General features: G+C 41.2%; 1 long non-coding RNA gene across 1 annotated transcript in view; it reads right to left on the bottom strand.

Annotated features, from left to right (window-relative positions):
- The window catches only part of LOC117943203, a 23,033-nt gene extending 21,640 nt beyond the window's left edge, over window positions 1-1,393 (bottom strand). Inside the window, exon 1 of the long non-coding RNA XR_004656315.1 lies at window positions 1,383-1,393. This is a non-coding gene — a long non-coding RNA (uncharacterized LOC117943203). The remainder of the gene's footprint in view (window positions 1-1,382) is intronic.
- Window positions 1,394-8,515: the final 7,122 nt, after the last annotated feature.

Below are 8,515 nucleotides of genomic sequence, written 5' to 3'. Positions count from 1 at the left end.
ATATGAATGTAAAAATATGAATATGAATACATAAAGTTACGCATACATCTTTTTGATAGTGTTCTTACTCCATATCAATCTCTGTCCGCTTATCCAGGGTTGTGTCGCGGGGGCAGCTGCTCCAGCAGGGGACCCCAAACTTCCCTTTCCCGAGCCACATTAACCAGCTCCAACTGGGGGATACCAAGGCGTTCCCAGGCCAAGTTGGAGATATAATCCCTCCACCTAGTCGTGGTTCTTCCCCGGGGCCTCCACCCAGCTGGACGTGCCTGGAAAAACCTCCCTAGGTAGGCGCCCAGGAGGCATCCTTACCAGATGCCCAAACCACTTCAACTGGGTCCTTTTGACATGAAGGAGCAGCAGCTCTACTCCTTCTCACTCTATCTCTAAGGGAGATGCCAGCCCCCCAGAAGATGCCAGAAGATATGAGATGGTTAAATGTTTTGATAGGTCAGACATTGTTACTGAGCATCACTTACTTGTGTAGTCTTAACACATTACTGTGATATATTCAGGGGAAGCTAGAAACAGGCTGCAGTTGTCAAGTAGACAAGCTCTTGGCCTTTCTCCACATGTAAAGCTGCAGTCTTAGTGCCCTGGTAAAGAGACGAAAGGGCAGAACAGCAGTCTGTGTAAAAGCAGAACAACACACCTTGCCCTGGCAACTTCAGTGGGTCAGTGTCCTTATTCTTTTATTTGCCAAGTGGTCCATGTATTCCCCCAGCCCATCAGCCAGCCTTTGTCAACAGCCACGGTGGCTGCCTTTGCCTCGATGGAGAGAACTGGTCTGTAGTGCTCTCACACCCTCCATGTTCTTGCCATAAAAAAAGATCTTGGCAAATTATGACCACCTTAAGCGTCTTGGTTCTGTTCAACATTGATTTAATCAAACTCAACCAACATCACCCCAAAATTACATATTAGCCACAGAATTTAAACCTATAGCGCTTAGTGTAATGTCTGTTGATATATTTTACAGGCATAAATAATCTTAGAAGACGGCCACACGTGAGTTCAGTTGAGGCTCGGTTTATTAGCTTTTCAACGTGCAAGAACATACCTCCACTTCCTGTCCTGTTATTCTTCGGCTCCCTTAAGCCTAAGCTAGAACAATGACACCTTTAGGTAACTACCTGTCATTACACTTAGTTTCTGTCCCCCCCCCCCTTGGGGAACTCCAAGTAAGCCCTAACCCCTCCCCCAAGCAATTGCTAGTAGGCAAGGAGTAGGCAAAAACATGGACTCTTCAGAAGAGGTCATTATCTTCCCTTGAGTTTCTGCAGGCAAGGTTGCCGGACGCCACAATCTTCTGAACATAGCCATACTGAGAAATCCAGAGAGAGTTATGTTGAGCTAATAGTCTCGATTACCTTTCAAGCAACTCATTTGGCACTGCTGAATGAAACGGACGTTTATTAATGTCAAAAAGTTACACACTAAAGCTTTAAAGGCTCTTAGAACTGTTAAATGTGATATTGTTTTTGCCACTGTTGGGGACTGGATGGAGGAGGTTTACAAACTGAGTCTAAACCTGATCTCTGAGTTAATTTACCCTGAGATGGGAAACTGAGTTTTAACTTCCAGAACAGCTGATTTAGGATGGTTCAATCAACTCAGAGTAGGTTGAAGCGCGTGCACCACCACTACAAAAAGACGGCATGAATGAAGCCATGATACTACAATTCACCATGGTAACAACCACAAAAGAAACTTGTCGGCGGAAATACTCACGCGCACATACAGCAAGTTTTTCTCAGGTAGAGTAAATGCATGAGATCCAATATTCTATTAACATATTTAATCACAAGTATAATATTACTGGTGAAGTAGTATTGAATCTATGATCCTTTCATTTAGGTTTAATCCTGCAGGCGAAAAAGCCTACTAATCACATTCTGAGGCTACAGAACCATCATTAATAGAATTATAATAGGGTTTACATCATTCACCTGCAATAATGTGGAACTACTTTTTAATGTCTCTTACTGGTTTGGCGCTTTCCTATGCAATGGTTTTACTAATGTGCTTGCATCGCCAATGTTGTAAAGAAAACTGCCGTTTGCAAAAAAAATTTATGTGACATGAAGAATGTGCTGGGATGTAAGAGCATGTCCACGATGGGTGACGTTAGTTATGTGAGGATGGATAAGGGTTTGCAGGCTACTGTACATAGCTGATGGACTGGGAAGAAAAACATACCACTCAAGTAGGTAGGATGATCTGTGGAAATGAGTATATGTAGCAAATTTTTAATTCCCTGCAAAGTAATACATCTTCTTTATCAACGGGATCGTCCAAAAAGGAACAAAAGGACATGCCACGTTTTGAGAAAAAAATAACGTTTTATAATGACTTTCTGTACTCAAGTATAAGCACAGATAGTTGAGTTAAAAAATACTCTGGTAAAAGCGTAAGTTCTCATTTAGCTTCTTTACTCAAGTAAAAGTAACAAAGTACAGGCTTGGAAATTAACTTAAAGTAAAAAAAGGCTTGTGGATGACAATCAATTTTTATGGAGACCTACCCGGACAACACACGTTACTAGAGAGCATGCTGAGAAACTTCAGTGGGCATCGTAAAAAAGGCTCTTCAAGTGCCGTTGACTACGTTTTATATAGATGTGTGCCAATAGGCCATCTATGATTATTGTGACAGAGACTGGGACTCCAGGTTAATACGATTCTGACTGAGCAGCAATACATGAATTCAGGTGTGATTCTGTGAAAATTTACAGATCCAGTTCCTCTTTTTTTAATATTCCCCTTAACATTTAAAGGAATCTACATGTATGTGTGTGTGTGTGTGTGTGTGTGTGTGTGCGCGCGCTGAAATATGGCTTCTAGTAAAGGATAAAATATGAATTAACAGACATTAATTAAGAAGTTCCCAAGCACATTGGCCAGGAGGTTTTCTTGATGCCTACTATCTCAAACATCTCTCTCAGATAAGGCCGAGGATGATTGTCTTGCTGCTTGTCTGTGGGATCTCTGTTTTTTTCTTCATTTTCTACCACATCGGCATTCATACTACTATGTGCTAACATTAGCGCCATCAAGCCACAATGATTCTGTCGAGTCATATAGGGTTGTCAAGTGCAATGTGTATTCCCATCCAATTAGATCGAATTTGGTCTTGACGTGAAAAATAATAACGGTAACTCCACTGAATTGATTTGAAACTAAAGTAACGAGCCAATTTTGTAAAATGTAAGAAGTAGAAAGTTCCAACATTGAATGAATGAATGAGGAAATGAAAGAGTGTTGTGTCAGAGGTAGGACACTGAGAGAAGAAAACCTGCTCCCGACCAGGTAAGGTTTACAGGCTCAGTTACCATAGTAACTGACTCTGAGGTGAAGTTACCTCTCTTTCTGAAACAGGCTGGAGTTCCCCCTCTCTCTCGGGTTTGATTAACCTCCCTTTCTGAAACAGAAAACCCAGAGTTTACCTCATCTCAGGGTTAAATAACTCAGAGTGTTTACTAAACTTGCTGCTGAAACTGGGCGGGCCTACTGTTTAAGAGTTTGGTGATAGCTAGTCCAAATCCACAACGTTCCACTTCCGGGATTGCTCCGTTGCCAATGGAAAATCCACTGGATTTCATTCCTTTATGCCAGATATCTGTTGCCTAGGGCTTCCTTTGTGTTGTAATTTTAACCTCCGGTGGATTTCTGAGGACTAGGGTTAACTGCTCCTCAGATCTCTGCAGGGTAAATCAAGACAGCTAGCTAGACTATCTGTCCAATCTGAGTTTTCTGTTGCACAACCAAAAAAAACGTTTCCACCAAAACAAGTTCCTTCCTGATACTATTTAGCAGAGGAAACATTAGCGACTGGCACGCCGCTTAGCTTAGCACAAGACGATTGTGATTGGTTTAAAGAAATGCCATTAAACCAGAGCATGTTTTTCTCCCATCCAAGAATGCTGTGTGGATTAGCCAGACATTCTTCCTCAGCTGTGGAGTAAGGTCTGGCATTGACTAGGGAGACTAAGTGATGGCGATTTTGGGCTGTTTCATGTTAAACAAAAAGGTCTATTTCTACAGGGATCCTTTCTGTAATGTTGTCAGACACAAAACTCTGAGCCTCTCAGTGGCAAAAACAGCACAGGGAAACTGACGGCGAACATTTGCCCTATAGGTTTACTACAGCCTGGGTCATGGCTGACAACTTATTTCAAACAATTTAGTTCAAATTAGTCACTTAGACACAGATTAATGGGAAAATAGGGTCCAGATTAAAAAATAACAAAATTACCATTTAATGTTACTAATGTTGTTATTATTATTATTTTTATTTCTGCTTTTCTTGTAAGCTTTATACTGTCATTTTTCTTTTCTTGCTAAAACGGATGCTGGAAATTTCCATTTCCTTGCGGGACTTATCCCAAAAGGATTAGTAAAGTGAAGTCTAAGTCTAATTTTAACTAACCACCTGTAACGTGAACAAAGTATAAACCAGACATAATCAAAAGAACCAAGTTAGGGGCCAGAATGGCATTGGCCTTTCAGGAGGGAGAGCCATCTTGGATTCACCACGTTTATATAAATAGACGATATAGTAATAAAGCACCAAAGGTTTGGGGCAGATTTACTGAATGACGCCAACTGCAAAACATATCTGGGTGATCTTTTTGGTTCTTCAAATTTCTAAACACGTTGGAAAAGATGTCAGCATCCAATCTCCTTTGACATAATGAATGCTGCAAACAAAGTGTTTCAAGTGCCTGGCGCGGGCACTTTTTTTGGCGAGTACAAATCCACTTTTGATAGTTTAAGGGTCTCTATGCCAGGTGCATGGTCCTAAAGGGTTGTTCTTAGCGTCTTCATTAATCATAGGTGTGTCTGGGGATGACATGCAATCAACCAATCAGAGGTCCTCTCCCATTGCCTTTAAAAGCCAAGCACGTTTGGACCCTGGAGCATTGCTGTTGTGATGGAGGATTTGCTGAGCAGGTAGGAGAGAAGAAACTGATCTGCTCTTGCGTGAAGTGAAAGCGCTCTTTCACATTGTAATACATTTTTATTTATTTTTGATCTTCTGCATGTTTGTGTGCTGCCGCTGTGTGTGTGTTTGTAACAAGCATGGTGTGCGTCCCTGTGTGTGCAACAAGCATAGTGTGTGTGCGCTGTGCATAAGCCTATGCACATTTTACTAATGCGCTGTTAAAATAACAATGAATGCTGCGTTATTGACTTCAGACCAGGTTTTTGTTGGTCAATGGCGCAATCACTTTCTGCTGCCTCAAGATAGCAATACACCCAGAATGCACCTGAACACACCTCCCTGTTAGACCAGCACGCCCATGGGCGCAGGTGCATTTACAATTTAAACGACCGGCTGGACGGTCTTAAAATAGCAAAGCCACTTGCATCAGGCTGCGCAATGCCAGGTGCAGGATAGGGCCCGTAATTGTGTGTAACTGGCTGATACAAATCCAAATAGACTGCAGTGACAGAGCTGTTGAAATCCAGGAGACATACTGATTCATGGAATCAAGTAAGGTACAGTTGTGAGGTAATAAAGAAAGTCAAGGAAATGATGTAGTACTTTTGTTTCAGTGCTCTGTTGTGGTTTGGTTCTGCTGAATACAAAACGACTGTGAAGTGCTCTTTGCACCTGTGTTTTAATTGCGGCAATATTCTTAGTTTTTTGTCCCTTAAGAGTGTTCATTGACTAAAAACAATTGCTAAAATGTTCGTTAAAAGGACCAGGGGTGCACCTTTGGGCTAGAGCAGGGCTTTGATTTGATATTAGCGTTGTAGACCGCAAACTTGAACCGCGGCTTGCCGTTGGCGGCTATTGCACTGCATCATGGGATTTGTAGTTTTGGGCGTCATATCACAGGGCAATTAAAAACAGATAAATAAAATGATCACGCGGGCCGGATGTAATTGTATGGCGGGCCGGATGTGGCCCGCGGGCCTTGAGTTTGACACATGTGGGCTAGAGCATCTATCTCCCTCTGTAAGGCTGATATTTCTATCAGTGCAGCATAACATTTAACCCTTCTACTCCCACACCTTAAATCACAGATTCAGCAATTAATCAACAATGATAAATCAGTGTATCATCCATTTGTATTTTTTTAGCTGCTGCTTTTCTCTTATTTTACTATTACAAAATGTAAGTGTATTCTACATATGTTGAAAAACATCAATTCAACCAGTCACTTTACTACTTGTGACAGTTTGCTATTGACACACCTGCAAACTGTCATCTTGTAGTTTAAAAAAAAAAAGCGAACAAATTGTAAGAAAGCTAATTTTGACCTGAGAAATTGAGAAAATGTATCCTACAGAGTCAATCATTTTTGTCATCCCCGCAAAACTTCAGTGCAGCTCAGCTCAGCGTTCTTTCGTTTTTGTTTTTCAGTGTCAGCCCTGCAGAGATGTTGCCTGCAGCCTCTGAGGTTTCTCATCTTATTCCGAATGATATCTCAAGATATTTTCCCACTAAATGCTCCCTCTCCATCCTCCCTGAGAGAAATGTACCCTCTTATATATCCCCTGTATCCCCATCCCAACACTCCTATCACCTTGTGTGCTACTGACAAACCTGTGTGTGTGTGCATCTGTGTGTAAGTTGACAGTGATGGATGGGACCTGGCCACTGCCTCCACCCTCCATGCCACTCAGATGCTGAGTGAGCTCTATGCTTTATTCATGAGATTTGGAGGCAGGAAGAAAAGAAAAAAAAAAACGATTCCAAAAGGTTTAAGAATATATTAGGGGAACTCTCTCAGATGTCAACTGACTTGTCTTGTAGTGGTAAGCAAAAAGAGTCTTAAGTTTCCCACTTCTGTGGCAGATGGAAAAAGGAGCAGAACCCCCCACCCAGACACCACAAGTCCTGCTTTCACACACCCACGTACAGTACTTAGGTTTTGCAATTAAGTTACTTTCCAACACTGCAAAAGAATACATTTAAATATTACCATTACATAAATAGGAGTACAAGGACACATATTGCATCCATCTATTTCACAGGGTCATGGGGGGGGGAGGCTAATTGGGTCCAAATGATAAAACGTACACAGACAGGTGTGTGAATCTGCACTTCACTAGTCTTCCTAAACAACCGGCTATGTGTCTCAGTAACCATGGACATATACAAGTAACTGAAATTGAGTTGTGAGAACTGAATGTGGAAATTTACAGAGTTAGTTTTCAGTAAGGATCAAATGCAGTTTCGGACCAACTAAATCCAATTTCCTAATAATACATAGAAATGTATTTCTGCTTGAGAGTTTGCAATAGATTTCAGCCTTAATATTAATTTTAAGTCTGTTGCATTAAGGTTTCATGTTCTATAATGAAATGAAGACAGTTAGCGCTACTGTATTACCTCTCAGTATGAGCCCAATTTCATCGAGGCAGGCTATCTTTTCCACAAACTTGTTTTGCTGACGATTAGGAATAGATTTCTCCTATCCATTGCAAGACAAACATAGGATAGGGCAAAGGCTCTGCCCATAGCTTTTGTCACAAGACTGCAGGCAATAAGAATCCAAAACTTTAAAAAGTTTACGGTGAGAACAATTTCTGACAGGTTAGCAAGAATTAATTAGGAGGTAAAATCCCATCTGGACATTTGTTGAACTAATAAAAACCAATTCACTGACATAGTAATTTGAAACTGTCCTCCCAAGAAAGACAAAAGTATCAGTGATTTCAACAAAATGATTATAGATCCACAAAGTCTGCAGAAGGAGGAGGTCAGGGTGGATGGATGGGTAAGAAAACATAGGATTTGAAACAGGAGGCTGCTGTTCATTTATTGTCATTCCCAGCCAGACGGTGTAAACATTCTGCCATTGACAGCAGAAACCCTCTATTTTTAAGTCATTTGAGACAAATCTGTGTATCATTTGACAAAAAACATGACAGTTGCAAAGGCAAAAAAATCATCTTGTAGAGCCAACATCCTATTTCTTATCTAATCGAACTCCACCTGTCTTCATCATTCTGAAACCAGTACACAGCAAATGTTGAGAAAGACTCATTTCACTGCTGTCACCTAAAAAGGGTTCAAACATTGTCTGACGTTACTACTCTTACAATGTTACAGGACATAGGTAGGGTAGGAATTTGGTATAAACAACATTACTACCCTTAAAGGTCCCATGGCTTGAAAATGTCACTTTATGAGGTTTTTAAACATGAAGATGCGTTAACCCCAGCAGGCTCTCTGGCTGCAGAGAACAGTGGGGCCTCTAAACCCCAAAAAAGGAAAATTTTAACATTTTGCTTTGACACATCCTTTTTTTGCGGCACACTACAGTCTACAGTGGTGGATGGACTTACAATCCAGTCTTAAAGGTCCTGTGGCATAAAAATTTAAATTGACGAGGTTTTTTAACATCAATATGTATTCCCCCAGCTTGCTTATGGTCCCCCAGTGGCTAGAAATGCCCTGGGTATCTTGCGCTGACTTTAAGAAAATCACCACCTTATGACCTCATAAGGGGCAATGTTCCAGGTTACCTCCCTTTTCTCTGCTTTTCCATACCAGTGAA

Source organism: Etheostoma cragini, chromosome 4, assembly GCF_013103735.1.
Source record: "Etheostoma cragini isolate CJK2018 chromosome 4, CSU_Ecrag_1.0, whole genome shotgun sequence".
Classification (NCBI taxonomy): Eukaryota; Metazoa; Chordata; class Actinopteri; order Perciformes; family Percidae; genus Etheostoma; species Etheostoma cragini.
This window is presented reverse-complemented; position numbering and strand designations above follow the sequence as displayed.